Below are 22112 nucleotides of genomic sequence, written 5' to 3'. Positions count from 1 at the left end.
GACTGATATCTGACCTGCTGTTAGATTAGTGGGTAGGAAGGTCCAGTCTCTCAGACTGATATCTGACCTGCTGTTAGATTAGTGGGTAGGAAGGTCTCTCCAGACTGATATCTGACCTGCTGTTAGATTAGTGGGTAGGAAGGTCCAGTCTCTCCAGACTGATATCTGACCTGCTGTTAGATTAATGGGTAGGAAGGTCCAGTCTCTCCAGACTGATATCTGACCTGCTGTTAGATTAGTGGGTAGGAAGGTCCAGTCTCTCCAGACTGATATCTGACCTGCTGTTAGATTAGTGGGTAGGAAGGTCAGTCTCTCCAGACTGATATCTGACCTGCTGTTAGATTAGTGGGTAGGAAGGTCTCTCCAGACTGATATCTGACCTGCTCCAGTCTCTCCAGACTGATATCTGACCTGCTGTTAGATTAGTGGGTAGGAAGGTCCAGTCTCTCCAGACTGATATCTGACCTGCTGTTAGATTAGTGGGTAGGAAGGTCCAGTCTCTCCAGACTGATATCTGACCTGCTGTTAGATTAGTGGGTAGGAAGGTCAGTCTCTCCAGACTGATATCTGACCTGCTGTTAGATTAGTGGGTAGGAAGGTCCAGTCTCTCCAGACTGATATCTGACCTGCTGTTAGATTAGTGGGTAGGAAGGTCCAGTCTCTCCAGACTGATATCTGACCTGCTGTTAGATTAGTGGGTAGGAGGTCTCTCCAGACTGATATCTGACCTGCTGTTAGATTAGTGGGTAGGAAGTCTCTCCAGACTGATATCTGACCTGCTGTTAGATTAGTGGGTAGGAAGGTCCAGTCTCTCCAGACTGATATCTGACCTGCTGTTAGATTAGTGGGTAGGAAGGTCCAGTCTCTCCAGACTGATATCTCCAGACTCCAGATATCTGACCTGCTGTTAGATTAGTGGGTAGGAAGGTCCAGTCTCTCCAGACTGATATCTGACCTGCTGTTAGATTAGTGGGTAGGAAGGTCCAGTCTCTCCAGACTGATATCTGACCTGCTGTTAGATTAGTGGGTAGGAAGGTCTCTCCAGACTGATATCTGATAGGAAGGTCCATCTGACTGATATCTGCTGTTAGATTAGTGGGTAGGAAGGTCCAGTCTCTCCAGACTGATATCTGACCTGCTGTTAGATTAGTGGGTAGGAAGGTCCAGTCTCTCCAGACTGATATCTGACCTGCTGTTAGATTAGTGGGTAGGAAGGTCCAGTCTCTCCAGACTGATATCTGACCTGCTGTTAGATTAGTGGGTAGGAAGGTCCAGTCTCTCCAGACTGATATCTGACCTGCTGTTAGATTAGTGGGTAGGAAGGTCCAGTCTCTCCAGACTGATATCTGACCTGCTGTTAGATTAGTGGGTAGGAAGGTCCAGTCTCTCCAGACTGATATCTGACCTGCTGTTAGATTAGTGGGTAGGAAGGTCCAGTCTCTCCAGACTGATATCTGACCTGCTGTTAGATTAGTGGGTAGGAAGGTCCAGTCTCTCCAGACTGATATCTGACCTGCTGTTAGATTAGTGGGTAGGAAGGTCCAGTCTCTCCAGACTGATATCTGACCTGCTGTTAGATTAGTGGGTAGGAAGGTCCAGTCTCTCCAGACTGATATCTGACCTGCTGTTAGATTAGTGGGTAGGAAGGTCCAGTCTCTCCAGACTGATATCTGACCTGCTGTTAGATTAGTGGGTAGGAAGGTCCAGTCTCTCCAGACTGATATCTGACCTGCTGTTAGATTAGTGGGTAGGAAGGTCCAGTCTCTCCAGACTGATATCTGACCTGCTGTTAGATTAGTGGGTAGGAAGGTCCAGTCTCTCCAGACTGATATCTGACCTGCTGTTAGATTAGTGGGTAGGAAGGTCCAGTCTCTCCAGACTGATATCTGACCTGCTGTTAGATTAGTGGGTAGGAAGGTCCAGTCTCTCCAGACTGATATCTGACCTGCTGTTAGATTAGTGGGTAGGAAGGTCCAGTCTCTCCAGACTGATATCTGACCTGCTGTTAGATTAGTGGGTAGGAAGGTCCAGTCTCTCCAGACTGATATCTGACCTGCTGTTAGATTAGTGGGTAGGAAGGTCCAGTCTCTCCAGACTGATATCTGACCTGCTGTTAGATTAGTGGGTAGGAAGGTCCAGTCTCTCCAGACTGATATCTGACCTGCTGTTAGATTAGTGGGTAGGAAGGTCCAGTCTCTCCAGACTGATATCTGACCTGCTGTTAGATTAGTGGTGGGTCCAGACTGAACCTGCTGGATTCCAGTCTCTCCAGACTGATATCTGACCTGCTGTTAGATTAGTGGGTAGGAAGGTCCAGTCTCTCCAGACTGATATCTGACCTGCTGTTAGATTAGTGGGTAGGAAGGTCCAGTCTCTCCAGACTGATATCTGACCTGCTGTTAGATTAGTGGGTAGGAAGGTCCAGTCTCTCCAGACTGATATCTGACCTGCTGTTAGATTAGTGGGTAGGAAGGTCCAGTCTCTCCAGACTGATATCTGACCTGCTGTTAGATTAGTGGGTAGGAAGGTCCAGTCTCTCCAGACTGATATCTGACCTGCTGTTAGATTAGTGGGTAGGAAGGTCCAGTCTCTCCAGACTGATATCTGACCTGCTGTTAGATTAGTGGGTAGGAAGGTCCAGTCTCTCCAGACTGATATCTGACCTGCTGTTAGATTAGTGGGTAGGAAGGTCCAGTCTCTCCAGACTGATATCTGACCTGCTGTTAGATTAGTGGGTAGGAAGGTCCAGTCTCTCCAGACTGATATCTGACCTGCTGTTAGATTAGTGGGTAGGAAGGTCCAGTCTCTCCAGACTGATATCTGACCTGCTGTTAGATTAGTGGGTAGGATGGTCCAGTCTCTCCAGACTGATATCTGACCCTGTTAGATTAGTGGGTAGGAAGGTCCAGTCTCCAGACTGATATCTGACCTGCTGTTGGGTAGGAAGGTCCAGTCTCTCCAGACTGATATCTGACCTGCTGTTAGATTAGTGGGTAGGAAGGTCCAGTCTCTCCAGACTGATATCTGACCTGCTGTTAGATTAGTGGGTAGGAGTCTCTCCAGAAGGTCCAGTCTCTCCAGACTGATATCTGACCTGCTGTTACTGATATTAGTGGGTAGGAAGGTCCAGTCTCTCAAGACTGATATCTGACCTGCTGAAGGTCCAGTCTCTCAAGACTGATATCTGACCTGTGTTAGATTAGTGGGTAGGAAGGTCCAGTCTCTCCAGACTGATATCTGACCTGCTGTTAGATTAGTGGGTAGGAAGGTCCAGTCTCTCCAGACTGATATCTGACCTGCTGTTAGATTAGTGGGTAGGATGGTCCAGTCTCTCCAGGCTGATATCTGACCTGCTGTTAGATTAGTGGGTAGGAAGGTCCAGTCTCTCCAGACTGATATCTGACCTGCTGTTAGATTAATGGGTAGGAAGATCCAGACTGATATCTGACCTGCTGTTAGATTAGTGGGTAGGAAGGTCCAGTCTCTCCAGACTGATATCTGACCTGCTGTTAGATTAGTGGGTAGGAAGGTCCAGTCTCTCCCAGACTGATATCTGACCTGCTGTTAGATTAGTGGGTAGGAAGGTCCAGTCTCTCCAGACTGATATCTGACCTGCTGTTAGATTAGTGGGTAGGAAGGTCCAGTCTCTCCAGACTGATATCTGACCTGCTGTTAGATTAGTGGGTAGGAAGGTCCAGTCTCTCCAGACTGATATCTGACCTGCTGTTAGATTAGTGGGTAGGAAGGTCCAGTCTCTCCAGACTGATATCTGACCTGCTGTTAGATTAGTGGGTAGGAAGGTCCAGTCTCTCCAGACTGATATCTGACCTGCTGTTAGATTAGTGGGTAGGAAGGGAAGGTGCTGTTAGATTAGTGGGTAGGAAGTCTCTCCAGACTGATATCTGACCTGCTGTTAGATTAGTGGGTAGGAAGGTCCAGTCTCTCCAGACTGATATCTGACCTGCTGTTAGATTAGTGGGTAGGAAGGTCCAGTCTCTCCAGACTGATATCTGACCTGCTGTTAGATTAGTGGGTAGGAAGGGCCAGTCTCTCCAGACTGATATCTGACCTGCTGTTAGATTAGTGGGTAGGAAAGGTCTCTCCAGACTGATATCTGACCTGCTGTTAGATTAGTGGGTAGGAAGGTCTCTCCAGACTGATATCTGACCTGCTGTTAGATTAGTGGGTAGGAAGGTCCAGTCTCTCCAGACTGATATCTGACCTGCTGTTAGATTAGTGGGTAGGAAGGTCCAGTCTCTCCAGACTGATATCTGACCTGCTGTTAGATTAGTGGGTAGGAAGGTCCAGTCTCTCCAGACTGATATCTGACCTGCTGTTAGATTAGTGGGTAGGAAGGTCCAGTCTCTCCAGACTGATATCTGACCTGCTGTTAGATTAGTGGGTAGGAAGGTCCAGTCTCTCCAGACTGATATCTGACCTGCTGTTAGATTAGTGGGTAGGAAGGTCCAGTCTCTCCAGACTGATATCTGACCTGCTGTTAGATTAGTGGGTAGGAAGGTCCAGTCTCTCCAGACTGATATCTGACCTGCTGTTAGATTAGTGGGTAGGAAGGTCCAGTCTCTCCAGACTGATATCTGACCTGCTGTTAGATTAGTGGGTAGGAAGGTCCAGTCTCTCCAGACTGATATCTGACCTGCTGTTAGATTAGTGGGTAGGAAGGTCCAGTCTCTCCAGACTGATATCTGACCTGCTGTTAGATTAGTGGGTAGGAAGGTCCAGTCTCTCCAGACTGATATCTGACCTGCTGTTAGATTAGTGGGTAGGAAGGTCCAGTCTCTCCAGACTGATATCTGACCTGCTGTTAGATTAGTGGGTAGGAAGGTCCAGTCTCTCCAGACTGATATCTGACCTGCTGTTAGATTAGTGGGTAGGAAGGTCCAGTCTCTCCAGACTGATATCTGACCTGCTGTTAGATTAGTGGGTAGGAAGGTCCAGTCTCTCCAGACTGATATCTGACCTGCTGTTAGATTAGTGGGTAGGAAGGTCCAGTCTCTCCAGACTGATATCTGACCTGCTGTTAGATTAGTGGGTAGGAAGGTCCTCTCCAGACTGATATCTGACCTGCTGTTAGATTAGTGGGTAGGAAGGTCCAGTCTCTCCAGACTGATATCTGACCTGCTGTTAGATTAGTGGGTAGGAAGGAGTCTCTCCAGGTCCAGTCTCTCCAGACTGATATCTGACCTGCTGTTAGATTAGTGGGTAGGAAGGTCCAGTCTCTCCAGACTGATATCTGACCTGCTGTTAGATTAGTGGGTAGGAAGGTCCAGTCTCTCCAGACTGATATCTGACCTGCTGTTAGATTAGTGGGTAGGAAGGTCCAGTCTCTCCAGACTGATATCTGACCTGCTGTTAGATTAGTGGGTAGGAAGGTCCAGTCTCTCCAGACTGATATCTGTCTGTTGTATAGGTCCAACTAGATTACATAGTGTGTATACAACACATAGGTGACACACACACACACACACACACACACACCCACTCGTACACACACACCCACTCGTACACAGAGCTTGTGCCGTGATGAGTAAGACAACGTTAGCAGGATGGCGACACAACAAACAGAGATGGTCCTCGTTGGACAAGAGGTGACACACACACACACACACACACACACACACACACACACACACACACACACACACACACACACACACACACACACACACACACACACACACACACACACACACAACAAACAGAGACAGTTGGACAAGAGGTTGCTGATTTCACTCCAATCCTCCAATGATTTAATAGACTGGGTGGTTTGAGCACTGAATGCTGATTGGCTGGCAGCCAATGGTATATCAGACTGTATACCAGGGGTATGACATAACATGTATTTTTACTGCTCTAATTAGATTGGTAACCAGTTTATAATGGCAATAAGGCACCTCGGGAGTTTGTGGTATATGGACCAGTATACCACGGTTTAAGGGTCTGTATCCAGGCACTCTGTGTTGCGTCGTGCCTAAGAACAGTCCTTTGCCGTGGTATATTGGCAGTATACCATACCATACCATACCTGTTGTATAAACGGCCTTCATTTTGCTGGACCCCAGGAAGAGTAGCTGCTGCCTTGGTAGGAACTAATGGGGATCCATAATAAACCCCAGGAAGAGTAGCTGAGCTAATGGGGATCCCTAATAAACCCCAGGAAGAGTAGCTGAGCTAATGGGGATCCATAATAAACCCCAGGAAGAGTAGCTGAGCTAACGGGGATCCATAATAAACCCCAGGAAGAGTAGCTGAGCTAATGGGGATCCATAATAAACCCCAGGAAGAGTAGCTGAGCTAATGGGGATCCCTAATAAACCCCAGGAAGAGTAGCTGCTGCCTTGGTAGGAACTAATGGGGATCCATAATAAACCCCAGGAAGAGTAGCTGAGCTAATGGGGATCCATAATAAACCCCAGGAAGAGTAGCTGAGCTAATGGGGATCCATAATAAACCCCAGGAAGAGTAGCTGAGCTAATGGGGATCCATAATAAACCCCAGGAAGAGTAGCTGAGCTAATGGGGATCCATAATAAACCCCAGGAAGAGTAGCTGAGCTAATGGGGATCCATAATAAACCCCAGGAAGAGTAGCTGAGCTAATGGGGATCTCTAATAAACCCCAGGAAGAGTAGCTGAGCTAACGGGGATCCATAATAAACCCCAGGAAGAGTAGCTGAGCTAATGGGGATCCATAATAAACCCCAGGAAGAGTAGCTGAGCTAATGGGGATCCATAATAAACCCCAGGAAGAGTAAGCTGAGCTAATGGGGATCCATAATAAACCCCAGGAAGAGTAGCTGAGCTAATGGGGATCCATAATAAACCCCAGGAAGAGTAGCTGAGCTAATGGGGATCCATAATAAACCCCAGGAAGAGTAGCTGAGCTAATGGGGATCCATAATAAACCCCAGGAAGAGTAGCTGAGCTAATGGGGATCCATAATAAACCCCAGGAAGAGGAGCTGCTGCCTTGCAGGATGGGTCTGTCTGGTAAAAATAGAGACAGCAGTGACCTCTTGTGGTCGACCCAGGAGCATGCTCTCTGTCATGATCTCTGCCGTGCTGAGGGATAAGTCTGTTTGTAACATTTAAAAATAAAATAAAATGAAAAGGTTTAAAAAAAAGTTATCGTAGCGACACGTTGACTAGGTTGAAGGTGTAGAGATAGTAGATAGTATGTCCCGCACACACATACTATCTCTTTTTTCTTCCACAACGTGTATTTTTGCGCATTATAACCCCGAGCACCACAAATCTGATGAACTTGGTAGCTAGTCTTCTCAAGACTGTGTGTAACCTGAACACACCCGACCAAACACCTGGTAAAATAGTTTTTGGGTTGGATGTAATATCTATTCAGAATCAGATTCAAATTCAATGTAGACGTGATGACGTCTTCCCTCGACGATCAACACGAGGGTTTGGGTGAAATTTGTTATCCGTCGGGATTCCTGGTCTGTGATTGGCCGAGACGTCTGTCCATCATACTCAGTAAACCGGGCTTGGAGGAACAGGTTGAGACGTTTACAAACTGCGAAATCATCCAACATCATACAACGCGGTAACACTACAAACACAAACTGGTGAGTGCAGCAGGTCCGTCTGTGACGTTTCAATGTTGTATTTTTTTTTGTGTGGTTTTTAAACGTTGTATTTTGTTGTGTTTACCGAGACTGAGCGCAAATCAAAATCTGTGCGTCCGTCCGCTCATCAGCAGACGGCGCGCTGAGCGCATCCGGGAGTCAGGAGAGGAAAGCGTGAATACTGAATTCCGTTTATAATGTGTCTCTGTTTTACAGGCCGTTGTTATGTGGATGATGAGTCCTTCATTGCTTTCATACTGAACCATATTTTATGTTTGTTTTCTTATCTTATGGTATGATGTGTTGTCATTACATATTACAACATAACGCTTCATAACACAACATATCATATATATCATATATAAACATAACACATAACACATCATAACATGATATGATGCGTTATGATATGATGTGATGTGTTATGATGTATTATGTTATGATGTGTTATGTTATGATGTGTTATGTTATGATGTATTATGTTATGATGTGTTATGTTATGATGTGTTATGTTATGATGTGTTATGATGTATTATGATGTATTATGTTATGATGTATTATGTTATGATGTATTATGTTATGATGTATTATGTTATGATGTGTTATGTTATGATGTATTATGTTATGATGTGTTATGTTATGATGTGTTATGTTATGATGTATTATGTTATGATGTGCTATGATGTATTATGTTATGATGTGTTATGATGTATTATGTTATGATGTGTTATGTTATGATGTATTATGTTATGATGTGTTATGTTATGATGTGTTATGATGTATTATGTTATGATGTATTATGTTATGATGTATTATGTTATGATGTATTATGATGTATTATGTTATGATGTATTATGTTATGATGTATTATGTTATGATGTATTATGTTATGATGTGTTATGTTATGATGTATTATGTTATGATGTATTATGTTATGATGTGTTATGATGTATTATGTTATGATGTATTATGTTATGATGTATTATGTTATGATGTATTATGTTATGATGTGTTATGTTATGATGTATTATGTTATGATGTGTTATGATGTGTTATGTGATGATGTGTTATGTTATGATGTGTTATGTTATGATGTATTATGATGTGTTATGATGTGTTATGTTATGATGTGTTATGATGTATTATGTTATGATGTATTATGTATTATGTTATGATGTATTATGTTATGATGTGTTATGTTATGATGTGTTATGATGTGTTATGTGATGATGCATTATGTTATGATGTATTATGTTATGATGTGTTTTGATGTATTATGGTATGATGTGTTATGATGTATTATGTTATGATGTGTTATGTTATGATGTGTTATGATGTGTTATGTTATGATGTGTTATGATGTATTATGTTATGATGTATTATGTATTATGTTATGATGTATTATGTTATGATGTGTTATGTTATGATGTGTTATGATGTGTTATGTGATGATGTATTATGTTATGATGTATTATGTTATGATGTGTTTTGATGTATTATGGTATGATGTGTTATGATGTATTATGTTATGATGTGTTATGTTATGATGTGTTATGATGTGTTATGTTATGATGTGTTATGATGTGTTATGCTATGATGTGTTATGATGTGTTATGTTATGATGTGTTATGTTATGATGTGTTATGTTATGTTATGATGTGTTATATTATGATGTATTATGTTATGATGTGTTATGATGTATTATGTTATGATGTGTTATGATGTGTTATGCTATGATGTGTTATGATGTGTTATGTTATGATGTATTATGTTATGATGTGTTATGTTATGATGTGTTATGTTATGATGTATTATGTTATGATGTGTTATGATGTATTATGATGTATTATGTTATGATGTATTATGTTATGATGTGTTATGATGTATTATGTATTATGTTATGATGTATGATGTGTTATGTTATGATGTATTATGTTATGATTTGTTATGTTATGATGTATTATGTTATGATGTATTATGTTATGATGTGTTATGTTATGATGTATTATGTTATGATGTATTATGTTATGATGTGTTATGTTATGATGTGTTATGTAATTATGTTATGATGTATTATGTTATGATGTGTTATGATGTGTTATGATGTATTATGTTATGATGTGTTATGTTATGATGTGTTATGTTATGATGTATTATGTTATGATGTGTTATGTTTTGATGTATTATGATGTATTATGTTATGATGTGTTATGTTATGATGTGTTATGTTATGATGTATAATGTTATGATGTGCTATGATGTATTATGTTAGGGAGATCAGCAAGAGGATAGGAGAGTCAGTACACACACACACACACACACACACACACACACACACACACACACACACACACACACACACACACACACACACACACACACACACACACACACACACACACACACACACACACACACGCGCACACACACACACACACACACACACACACTGGCACTTCATTGGTCAGCTCTCCCTGTGCTCTCTTTTCATTGGCTTTGTCTCCCCTGTGCAGGCGTCTGGGGGTGGAGCTTGGGAAGGTGCAGGTGTACCAGGAAGAAAACAGAGGTGAGACTCCTGACCCCTGACTTCTGGCTTTCAGACCTCTCTGTCACACGCCATTACCCTCTTCCCCCCCACCCTCTCCTCCATCAGTCTAATCCTCTACTCCACCCCCCCCCACCCTATCCTCCACCCCCCCTCACCCTCTCCCCCATCCCCCTCACCCTCTCCTCCATCAGTCTAATCCTCTACTCCACCCCCCACCCTATCCTCCATCAGTCTAATCCTCTACTCCACCCCCACCCTATCCTCCACCCCCCTCACCCCCTCACCCTCTCCTCCACCCCCTCACCCTCTCCCCCATCCCCCTCACCCTCTCCTCCATCTCCCTCACCCTCTCCTCCATCAGTCTAATCCTCTACTCCACCCCCCACCTTATCCTCCACCCCCTCACCCTCTCCCCCATCCCCCTCACCCTCTCCTCCATCAGTCTAATCCTCTACTCCACCCCCCACCCTATCCTCCATCAGTCTAATCCTCTACTCCACCCCCCACCCTATCCTCCACCCCCTCACCCCCTCACCCTCTCCTCCACCCCCTCACCCTCTCCCCCATCCCCCTCACCCCTCTCCTCCATCTCCCTCACCCTCTCCTCCATCAGTCTAATCCTCTACTCCACCCCCCACCTTATCCTCCACCCCCTCACCCTCTCCTCCATCTCCCTCACCCTCTCCTCCATCAGTCTAATCCTCTACTCCACCCCCCACCTTATCCTCCACCCCCTCACCCTCTCCTCCTTCTCCCTCACCCTCTCCCCCTCACCCTCTCCTCCATCAGTCTAATCCTCTACTCCACCCCCCACCCTATCCTCCACCCCCTCACCCTCTCCCCCTCACCCTCTCCTCCATCTCCCTCACCCTCTCCATACCATCACCCTCTCCCCCATCCCCTCACTCTCTCCTCCATCCCCCTCACCCCATCCCACTCACCCTCTCCCCCATCCCCTCACCCCATCCCCTCACCCTCTCCTCCGTCCCCCCTCACCCTCACCCTCTCCCCCATCCCCCTCACCCCATCCCCCTCACTCTCTCCTCCGTCCCCCTCACCCTCTCCTCCATCCCCCTCTCCCTCTCCTCCCTCACCCTCTCCCCGTCCCCCTCACCCCTCTCCCCCATCCCCCTCACCCTCTCCTCCATCCCCTCACCCTCTCCATCCCCCTCACCCCCACCCCCCTCACCCTCTCCCCGTCCCCCTCACCCTCTCCCCCATCCCCCTCACCCTCTCCTCCATCCCCCTCACCCTCTCCATCCCCCTCACCCCACCCCCCTCACCCTCTCCTCCATCCCCCTCTCCCTCTCCTCCCTCCCCCTCACCCTCTCCCTGTCCCCTCACCCTCTCCCCCCATCCCCTCACCCTCTCCTCCATCCCCCTCACCCTCTCCATCCCCCTCACCCCCACCCCCTCACCCTCTCCTCCATCCCCCTCACCCTCTCCTCCATCCCCCTCTCCCTCTCCTCCATCCCCCTCTCCCTCTCCTCCATCCCCCTCACCCTCTCCCCATCCCCCTCACCCTCTCCCCCATCCCCCTCACCCTCTCCTCCATCCCCCTCACCCTCTCCATCCCCCTCACCCCCACCCCCTCACCCTCTCCTCCATCCCCCTCACCCTCTCCTCCATCCCCTCACCCTCTCCTCCATCACCCTCACCCTCTCCCCCATCCCCCTCACGACCAGCACTACGACCTGGAATAGTTTAACAGGTTGATATCCTTGTTGTCTAGTATCCTGTGTGTCCACCCCTTCACTTATCACCACCCCCCCACCACAACCTCTTGGGATGGCGCTGATAGAGATGGCATCGATAGAGATGGCATCGATAGAGATGGCACCGAGAGAGATGGCACCGATAGTATTGGCACCGATAGAGATGGCATCGATAGAGATGGTACTGATAGAGATGGCATCGATAGAGATGGCACCGAGAGAGATGGCACCGATAGTATTGGCACCGATAGAGATGGCACTGATAGAGATGGCCTCGATAGAAATGGCACCAATAGAGATGGCACCGATAGAGATGGCACTGATAGAGATGGTACTGATAGAGATGGTACCGATAGAGATGGCACTGATAGAGATGGCACTGATAGAGATGGCACTGATAGAGATGGTACTGATAGAGATGGTACTGATAGCGATGGCATCGATAGAGATGGCACCGATAGAGATGACACCTATAGAGATGACACTGATAGAGATGGTACCGATAGAGATGGCACTGATAGAGATGGTACTGATAGAGATGGTACTGATAGAGATTGCACTGATAGAGATGGTACTGATAGAGATGGCACTGATAGAGATGGTACTGATAGAGATGGCACTGATAGAGATGGTACTGAGAGGTGGTACTGATGGAGATGGTACTGATAGAGATGGCACTGATAGAGATGGTACTGATAGAGATGGTACCGATAGAGATTGCACTGATAGAGATGGTACTGATAGAGATGGTACTGATAGAGATGGTACCGATAGAGATGGTACTGATAGAGATGGCATCGATAGAGATGGTACTGATAGAGATGGTACTGATAGAGATGGTACTGATAGAGATGGTACTGATAGAGATGGCACTGATAGAGATGGCACCGATAGAGATGGCACCAATAGAGATGGTACCGGTAGAGATGGCACCGGTAGAGATTGCACCGATAGAGATGGCATCGATAGAGATGGTACTGATAGAGATGGTACTGATAGAGATGGTACTGATAGAGATGGCACTGATAGAGATGGCACCGATAGAGATGGCACCGATAGAGATGGCACTGATAGAGATGGTACTGATAGAGATGGCAACGATAGAGATGGCATCAATAGAGATGGTACTGATAGAGATGGCACTGATAGAGATGGCACCGATAGAGATGGCATCGATAGAGATGGCACTGAAAGAGATGGCATCGATAGAGATGCACCGAGAGAGATGGTACTGATAGAGATGGTACTGATAGAGATGGCACCGATAGTATTGGCACCGATAGAGATGGCATCGATAGAGATGGTACTGATAGAGATGGCATCGATAGAGATGGCAACGAGAGAGATGGCACCGATAGTATTGGCACCGATAGAGATGGCACTGATAGAGATGGCACCGATATAATTGGCCTCGATAGAAATGGCACCAATAGAGATGGCACCGATAGAGATGGCACTGATAGAGATGGCACTGATAGAGATGGCACCGATAGAATTGGCCTCGATAGAAATGGCACCAATAGAGATGGCACCGATAGAGATGGCACCGGTGGAGATTGAACCGATAGAGATGGCATCGATAGAGATGGTACTGATAGAGATGGTACTGATAGAGATGGTACTGATAGAGATGGTACTGATAGAGATGGTACTGATAGAGATGGTACTGATAGAGATGGTACCTATAGAGATGGTACTGATAGAGCTGGCATCGATAGAGATGGCATCGATAGAGATGGCACTGATAGAGATGGCATCGATAGAGATGGCACTGATAGAGATGGTACTGATAGAGATGGCACTGATAGAGATGGTACTGATAGAGATGGTACTGATAGAGATGGTACTGATAGAGATGGTACTGATATAGATTGCACTGATAGAGATGGCATCGATAGAGATGGTACTGATAGAGATTGCACTGATAGAGATTGCACTGATAGAGATGGCACTGATAGAGATGGTACTGATAGAGATGGCACTGATAGAGATGGCACTGATAGAGATGGTACCGATAGAGATGGTACCGATAGAGATGGCACTGATAGAGATGGTACTGATAGAGATGGTACCGATAGAGATGGTACCGATAGAGATGGTACCGATAGAGATGGCATCGATAGAGATGGTACTCATAGAGATGGCACTGATAGAGATGGCACTGATAGAGATGGTACTGATAGAGATGGTACTGATGGAGATGGTACCGATAGTGATGGTACTGATAGAGATGGTACCGATAGTGATGGTACTGATAGAGATGGTACTGATAGAGATGGTACTGATAGAGATGGCACTGATAGAGATGGCACCGATAGAGATGGCACCGATAGAGATGGCACCGATAGAGATGGCACTGATAGAGATGGTACTGATAGAGATGGCACCGATAGAATTGGCCTCGATAGAAATGGCACCAATAGAGATGGCACCGATAGAGATGGCACCGGTAGAGATTGCACCGATAGAGATGGCATCGATAGAGATGGTACTGATAGAGATGGTACTGATAGAGATGGTACTGATAGAGATGGTAATGATAGAGATGGTACTGATAGAGATGGTACTGATAGAGATGGTACTGATAGAGATGGCACCGATAGAGATGGCACCAAGAGAGATGGCATCGATAGAGATGGTACTGATAGAGATGGTACTGATAGAGATGGTACTGATAGAGATGGTACTGATAGAGATGGTATCGATAGAGATGGTACTGATAGAGATGGTACTGATAGAGATGGTACTGATAGAGATGGCACCAAGAGAGATGGCAGCTTTGCTTCTCGTCCTTAAAAGTTTTATTGAAGTTTTATCACGTACAATCGGGAAGAGCTATTGGATATCAGAGAGACGTCAATTTACCAGCATAACCAGCACTACGACCAGGAATAAGACCAGCACTACAAACAGGAATACAACCAGCACTACGACCAGGAATAAGACCAGCACTACAAACAGGAATACAACCAGCACTACGACCAGGAATACGACCAGCACTACACCAGGAATACGACCAGCACTACGACCAGCACTACAACCATCACTACGACCAGTAATACGACCAGCACTACAACCAGGAATACAACAATCACTACGACCATCACTACGACCAGGAATACGACCAGCACTACGACCAGCACTACAACCAGCACTACGACCAGCACTACGACCAGGAATACGACCATCACTACGACCAGTAATACGACCAGCACTACAACCAGGAATACGACCAGCACTACGACCAGGAATACGACCATCACTACAACCAGTAATACAAACAGCACCACGACCAGGAATACAACCAGGAATACAACCATCACTACGACCAGGAATACAACCAGGAATACGACCAGCACCACGACCAGGAATACGACCAGGAATACGACCATCACTACGACCAGTAATACGACCAGCACTTCGACCAGGAATACGACCAGGAATACAACCAGGAATACGACCAGGAATACGACCAGCACTACGACCAGGAATAAGACCAGCACTACGACCAGCACTATGACCTGGAATACGACCATCACTACGACCAGGAATACGACCAGCACTACGACCAGCACTACGACCAGGAATACGACCAGCACTACGACCAGCACTACGACCAGGAATACGACCAGCACTACAACCAGGAATACGACCAGCACTACGACCAGCACTACGACCAGGAATACGACCAGGAATACGACCATCACTACGACCAGTAATACAACCAGCACCACGACCAGGAATACAACCAGGAATACTACCAGGAATACAACGATCACTACGACCAGGAATACAACCAGGAATACGACCAGGAATATGACCAGCACCACGACCAGGAATACGACCAGGAATACGACCATCACTACGACCAGTAATACAACCAGCACTACGACCAGGAATACAACCAGGAATACGACCAGCACTACGACCAGGAATAAGACCAGCACTACGACCAGCACTATGACCATCACTACGTCCAGGAATACGACCAGCACTACGACCAGCACTACGACCAGGAATACGACCAGCACTACGACCAGCACTACGACCAGGAATACGACCAGCACTACGACCAGGAATACGACCAGCACTACGACCAGGAATACGACCATCACTACGACCAGGAATACTACCAGCACTACGACCAGGAATACGACCAGCACTACGACCAGGAATACGACCAGCACTACGACCAGGAATACGAACAGCACTACGACCAGCACTACGACCAGGAATACGACCAGCACTACGACCAGGAATACGACCAGCACTACGACCATCACTACGACCAGCACTACGACCAGGAATACAACCAGCACTACGACCAGGAATACGACCAGCACTACGACCAGGAATACGACCAGCACTACGACCAGGAATACCACCAGCTCTACGACCAGGAATACGACCAGCACTACGACCAGGAATACGACCAGCACTACGACCATCACTACGACCAGCACTACGACCAGGAATACAACCAGCACTACGACCAGGAATACGACCAGCACTACGACCAGGAATACGACCAGCACTACGAACAGCACTACGACCAGCACTACGACCAGGAATACGACCAGCACTACAACCAGGAATACAACCAGGAATACGACAAGGAATACGACCATCACTACGACCAGGAATACGACCAGCACTACGACCAGCACTACGACCAGGAATACGACCAGCACTACGACCAGCACTACGACCAGGAATACGACCAGCACTACAACCAGGAATACGACCAGCACTACTACCAGCACTTCGACCAGGAATACGACCAGGAATACGACCATCACTACGACCAGTAATACAACCAGCACCACGACCAGGAATACAACCAGGAATACTACCAGGAATACAACCATCACTACGACCAGGAATACAACCAGGAATACGACCAGGAATACGACCAGCACTACGACCAGGAATACGACCAGGAACACAACCAGGAATACGACCAGGAATACGACCAGCACTACGACCAGGAATAAGACCAGCAATACGACCAGCACTATGACCAGGAATACGACCATCACTACGACCAGGAATACGACCAGCACTACGACCAGCACTACGACCAGGAATACGACCAGCACTACGACCAGGAATACGACCAGCACTACGACCAGGAATACGACCATCACTACGACCAGGAATACGACCAGCACTACGACCAGGAATACGACCAGCACTACGACCAGCACTACGACCAGCACTACGACCAGGAATACAACTAGCACTACGACCAGGAATACGACCAGCACTACGACCAGGAATACGACCAGCACTACGACCAGGAATACGACCAGCACTACTACCAGCACTACGACCAGGAATACGACCAGCACTACAACCAGGAATACGACCAGCACTACGACCAGGAATACGACCATCACTACGACCAGGAATACAACCAGCACTACGACCAGGAATACGACCATCACTACGACCAGGAATACGACCAGCACAACGACCAGGAATACGACCAGCACTACGACCAGGAATACGACCAGCACTACAACCAGGAATACGACCATCACTACGACCAGCACTACAACCAGGAATACGACCAGCACTACGACCAGCACTACGACCAGGAATACGACCAGGAATACAACCAGCACTTCGACCAGGAATATGACCAGCACTACGACCAGGAATACGACCAGGAATACAACCAGCACTACGACCAGGAATACGACCAGCACTACGATCAGGAATACAACCTGCACTACGACCAGCACTACAACCAGGAATACGACCATCACTATGACCAGGAATACGACCAGCACTACAACCAGCACTACGACCATCACTACGACCAGGAATACGACCAGCACTACGACCAGCACTACGACCAGCACTACGACCAGGAATACGACCATCACTACGACCAGGAATACGACCAGCACTACGACCAGCACTACGACCAGCACTACAAACAGGAATACGACCAGCACTACGACCAGGAATACGACCAGCACTACGACCAGCACTACGACCATCACTACGACCAGGAATACGACCAGCACTACGACCAGCACTACGACCAGCACTACGACCAGCACTACGACCAGGAATACGACCAGCACTACGACCAGGAATACGACCAGCACTACGACCAGCACTACGACCATCACTACGACCAGGAATACGACCAGCACTACGACCAGCACTACGACCAGCACTACGACCAGGAATACGACCAGCACTACGACCAGTAATACAACCAGGAATACAACCATCACTACGACCAGCACTACGACCAGGAATACAACCAGTAATACGACCATCACTACGACCAGGCACTACGACCGATAACATCTGCTAACCATGTGACCAATAACATCTGATAACCATGTGACCAATAACATCTGATAACCATGTGACCAATAACATCTGCTAACCATGTGACCAATAACATCTGATAACCATGTGACCAATAACATCTGCTAACCATGTGACCAATAACATCTGATAACCATGTGACCAATAACATCTGATAACCATGTGACCAATAACATTTGATTTGATTTGAACAGAGGGGTAGTGTTTTAATATAGCACTGTACCATGGGATGGTCTGGTTAATATAGCACTGTAACAGGGGATGGTCTGGTTAATATAGCACTGTACCATGGGATGGTCTGGTTAATATAGCGCTGTACCAGGGGATGGTCTGGTTAATATAGCACTGTACCAGGGGATGGTCTGGTTAATATAGCACTGTACCATGGGATGGTCTGGTTAATATAGCACTGTGCCAGGGGATGGTCTGGTTAATATAGCACTGTGCCATGGGATGGTCTGGTTAATATAGCACTGTACCATGGGATGGTCTGGTTAATATAGCACTGTGCCAGGGGATGGTCTGGTTAATATAGCACTGTGCCATGGGATGGTCTGGTTAATATAGCACTGTACCAGGGGATGGTCTGGTTAATATAGCACTGTGTTGGGGATGGTCTGGTTAATATAGCACTGTGTTGGGGATGGTCTGGTTAATATAGCACTGTGTTGGGGATGGTCTGGTTAATATAGCACTGTGCCAGGGGATGGTCTGGTTAATATAGCACTGTGCCAGGGGATGGTCTGGTTAATATAGCACTGTACCAGGGGATGGTCTGGTTAATATAGCACTGTACCAGGGGATGGTCTGGTTAATATAGCACTGTGCCAGGGGATGGTCTGGTTAATATAGCACTGTACCAGGGGATGGTCTGGTTAATATAGCACTGTGCCAGGGGATGGTCTGGTTAATATAGCACTGTGCCAGGGGATGGTCTGGTTAATATAGCACTGTACCAGGGGATGGTCTGGTTAATATAGCACTGTAACAGGGGATGGTCTGGTTAATATAGCACTGTACCAGGGGATGGTCTGGTTAATATAGCAGGGGATGGTCTGGTTAATATAACACTGTACCAGGGGATGGTCTGGTTAATATAGCAGGGGATGGTCTGGTTAATATAGCACTGTGCCAGGGGATGGTCTGGTTAATATAGCACTGTGCCAGGGGATGGTCTGGTTAATATAGCACTGTACCAGGGGATGGTCTGGTTAATATAACACTGTACCAGGGGATGGTCTGGTTAATATAGCACTGTACCAGGGGATGGTCTGGTTAATATAGCACTGTGCCAGGGGATGGTCTGGTTAATATAGCAGGGGATGGTCTGGTTAATATAGCACTGTACCAGGGGATGGTCTGGTTAATATAGCACTGTGCCAGGGGATGGTCTGGTTAATATAGCAGGGGATGGTCTGGTTAATATAGCACTGTACCAGGGGATGGTCTGGTTAATATAGCACTGTACCAGGGGATGGTCTGGTTAATATAGCAGGGGATGGTCTGGTTAATATAGCACTGTACCAGGGGATGGTCTGGTTAATATAACACTGTGCCAGGGGATGGTCTGGTTAATATAGCACTGTGCCAGGGGATGGTCTGGTTAATATAGCACTGTACCAGGGGATGGTCTGGTTAATATAGCAGGGGATGGTCTGGTTAATATAGCACTGTGCCAGGGGATGGTCTGGTTAATATAACACTGTACCAGGGGATGGTGTGGTTAATATAGCACTGTACCAGGGGATGGTCTGGTTAATATAGCACTGTACCAGGGGATGGTGTGGTTAATATAGCACTGTACCAGGGGATGGTCTGGTTAATATAGCACTGTGCCAGGGGATGGTCTGGTTAATATAGCACTGTACCAGGGGATGGTCTGGTTAATATAGCACTGTGCCAGGGGGGATGGTCTGGTTAATATAGCACTGTACCAGGGGATGGTCTGGTTAATATAGCACTGTACCAGGGGATGGTCTGGTTAATATAGCACTGTACCAGGGGATGGTCTGGTTAATATAGCACTGTACCAGGGGATGGTGTGGTTAATATAGCACTGTACCAGGGGATGGTCTGGTTAATATAGCACTGTGCCAGGGGATGGTCTGGTTAATATAGCACTGTACCAGGGGATGGTCTGGTTAATATAGCACTGTACCAGGGGATGGTCTGGTTAATATAGCACTGTACCAGGGGATGGTGTGGTTAATATAGCACTGTACCAGGGGATGGTCTGGTTAATATAGCACTGTACCAGGGGATGGTGTGGTTAATATAGCACTGTACCAGGGGATGGTCTGGTTAATATAGCACTGTACCAGGGGATGGTCTGGTTAATATAGCACTGTACCAGGGGATGGTGTGGTTAATATAGCACTGTACCAGGGGATGGTGTGGTTAATATAGCACTGTACCAGGGGATGGTCTGGTTAATATAGCACTGTGTTGGGGATGGTCTGGTTAATTTAGCACTGTACCAGGGGATGGTCTGGTTAATATAGCACTGTACCAGGGGATGGTCTGGTTAATATAGCAGGGGATGGTCTGGTTAATATAGCACTGTACCAGGGGATGGTCTGGTTAATATATCACTGTACCAGGGGATGGTCTGGTTAATATATCACTGTACCAGGGGATGGTCTGGTTAATATTGCACTGTACCAGGGGATGGTCTGGTTAATATAACACTGTACCAGGGGAAGGTCTGGTTAATATAACACTGTACCAGGGGATGGTCTGGTTAATATAACACTGTACCAGGGGAAGGTCTGGTTAATATATCACTGTACCAGGGGATGGTCTGGTTAATATAACACTGTACCAGGGGATGGTCTGGTTAATATAACACTGTACCAGGGGAAGGTCTGGTTAATATATCACTGTACCAGGGGATGGTCTGGTTAATATAACACTGTACCAGGGGATGGTCTGGTTAATATAACACTGTGCCAGGGGATGGTCTGGTTAATATAGCACTGTGCCAGGGGATGGTCTGGTTAATATAGCACTGTGTCAGGGGATGGTCTGGTTAATATAGCACTGTACCAGGGGATGGTCTGGTTAATATAGCACTGTGTCAGGGGATGGTCTGGTTAATATAGCACTGTGCCAGGGGATGGTCTGGTTAATATAGCACTGTGTCAGGGGATGGTCTGGTTAATATAGCACTGTACCAGGGGATGGTCTGGTTAATATAGCACTGTACCAGGGGATGGTCTAGTTAATATAGCACTGTACCAGGGGATGGTCTGGTTAATATAGCACTGTACCAGGGGATGGTCTGGTTAATATAGCACTGTGCCAGGGGATGGTCTGGTTAATATAGCACTGTACCAGGGGATGGTCTGGTTAATATAGCACTGTGTCATGCCAGGGGCTGGTCTGGTTAATATAGCACTGTGCCAGGGGATGGTCTGGTTAATATAGCACTGTACCAGGGGATGGTCTGGTTAATATAGCACTGTCCCAGGGGATGGTCTGGTTAATATAGCACTGTGCCAGGGGATGGTCTGGTTAATATAGCACTGTACCAGGGGATGGTCTGGTTAATATAGCACTGTGTCATGCCAGGGGCTGGTCTGGTTAATATAGCACTGTGCCAGGGGATGGTCTGGTTAATATAGCACTGTACCAGGGGATGGTCTGGTTAATATAGCACTGTACCAGGGGATGGTCTGGTTAATATAGCACTGTACCAGGCGATGGTCTGGTTAATATAGCACTGTACCAGGCGATGGTCTGGTTAATATAGCACTGTACCAGGGGATGGTCTGGTTAATATAGCACTGTGCCAGGCGATGGTCTGGTTAATATAACACTGTGCCAGGGGATGGTCTGGTTAATATAACACTGTACCAGGGGATGGTCTGGTTAATATAGCACTGTACCAGGGGATGGTCT

At 46.8% G+C, this 22112-nt stretch overlaps 1 protein-coding gene across 2 annotated transcripts in view; it reads left to right on the top strand.

Moving 5' to 3' along the window:
* Positions 1–7486: 7486 nt before the first annotated feature.
* The window catches only part of LOC135538747 (phosphoribosyl pyrophosphate synthase-associated protein 2-like), a 31620-nt gene continuing 16994 nt past the window's right edge, over positions 7487–22112 (top strand). Inside the window, exons 1-2 of one of the 2 annotated variants that reach the window (XM_064964651.1) lie at positions 7487–7598; positions 10112–10164. The gene's annotated coding sequence lies outside the window, so the exon portion shown is untranslated. Of the gene's footprint in view, positions 7599–9874; positions 9895–10111; positions 10165–22112 lie in introns of those variants that run through there. The other variant, XM_064964652.1, reaches the window with a different exon arrangement.

Source organism: Oncorhynchus masou, unplaced genomic scaffold, assembly GCF_036934945.1.
Source record: "Oncorhynchus masou masou isolate Uvic2021 unplaced genomic scaffold, UVic_Omas_1.1 unplaced_scaffold_181, whole genome shotgun sequence".
NCBI lineage: Eukaryota > Metazoa > Chordata > Actinopteri > Salmoniformes > Salmonidae > Oncorhynchus > Oncorhynchus masou.
The sequence above is the reverse complement of the archived record's forward strand: the minus strand, read 5'-3'. Positions and strand labels throughout refer to the sequence as shown.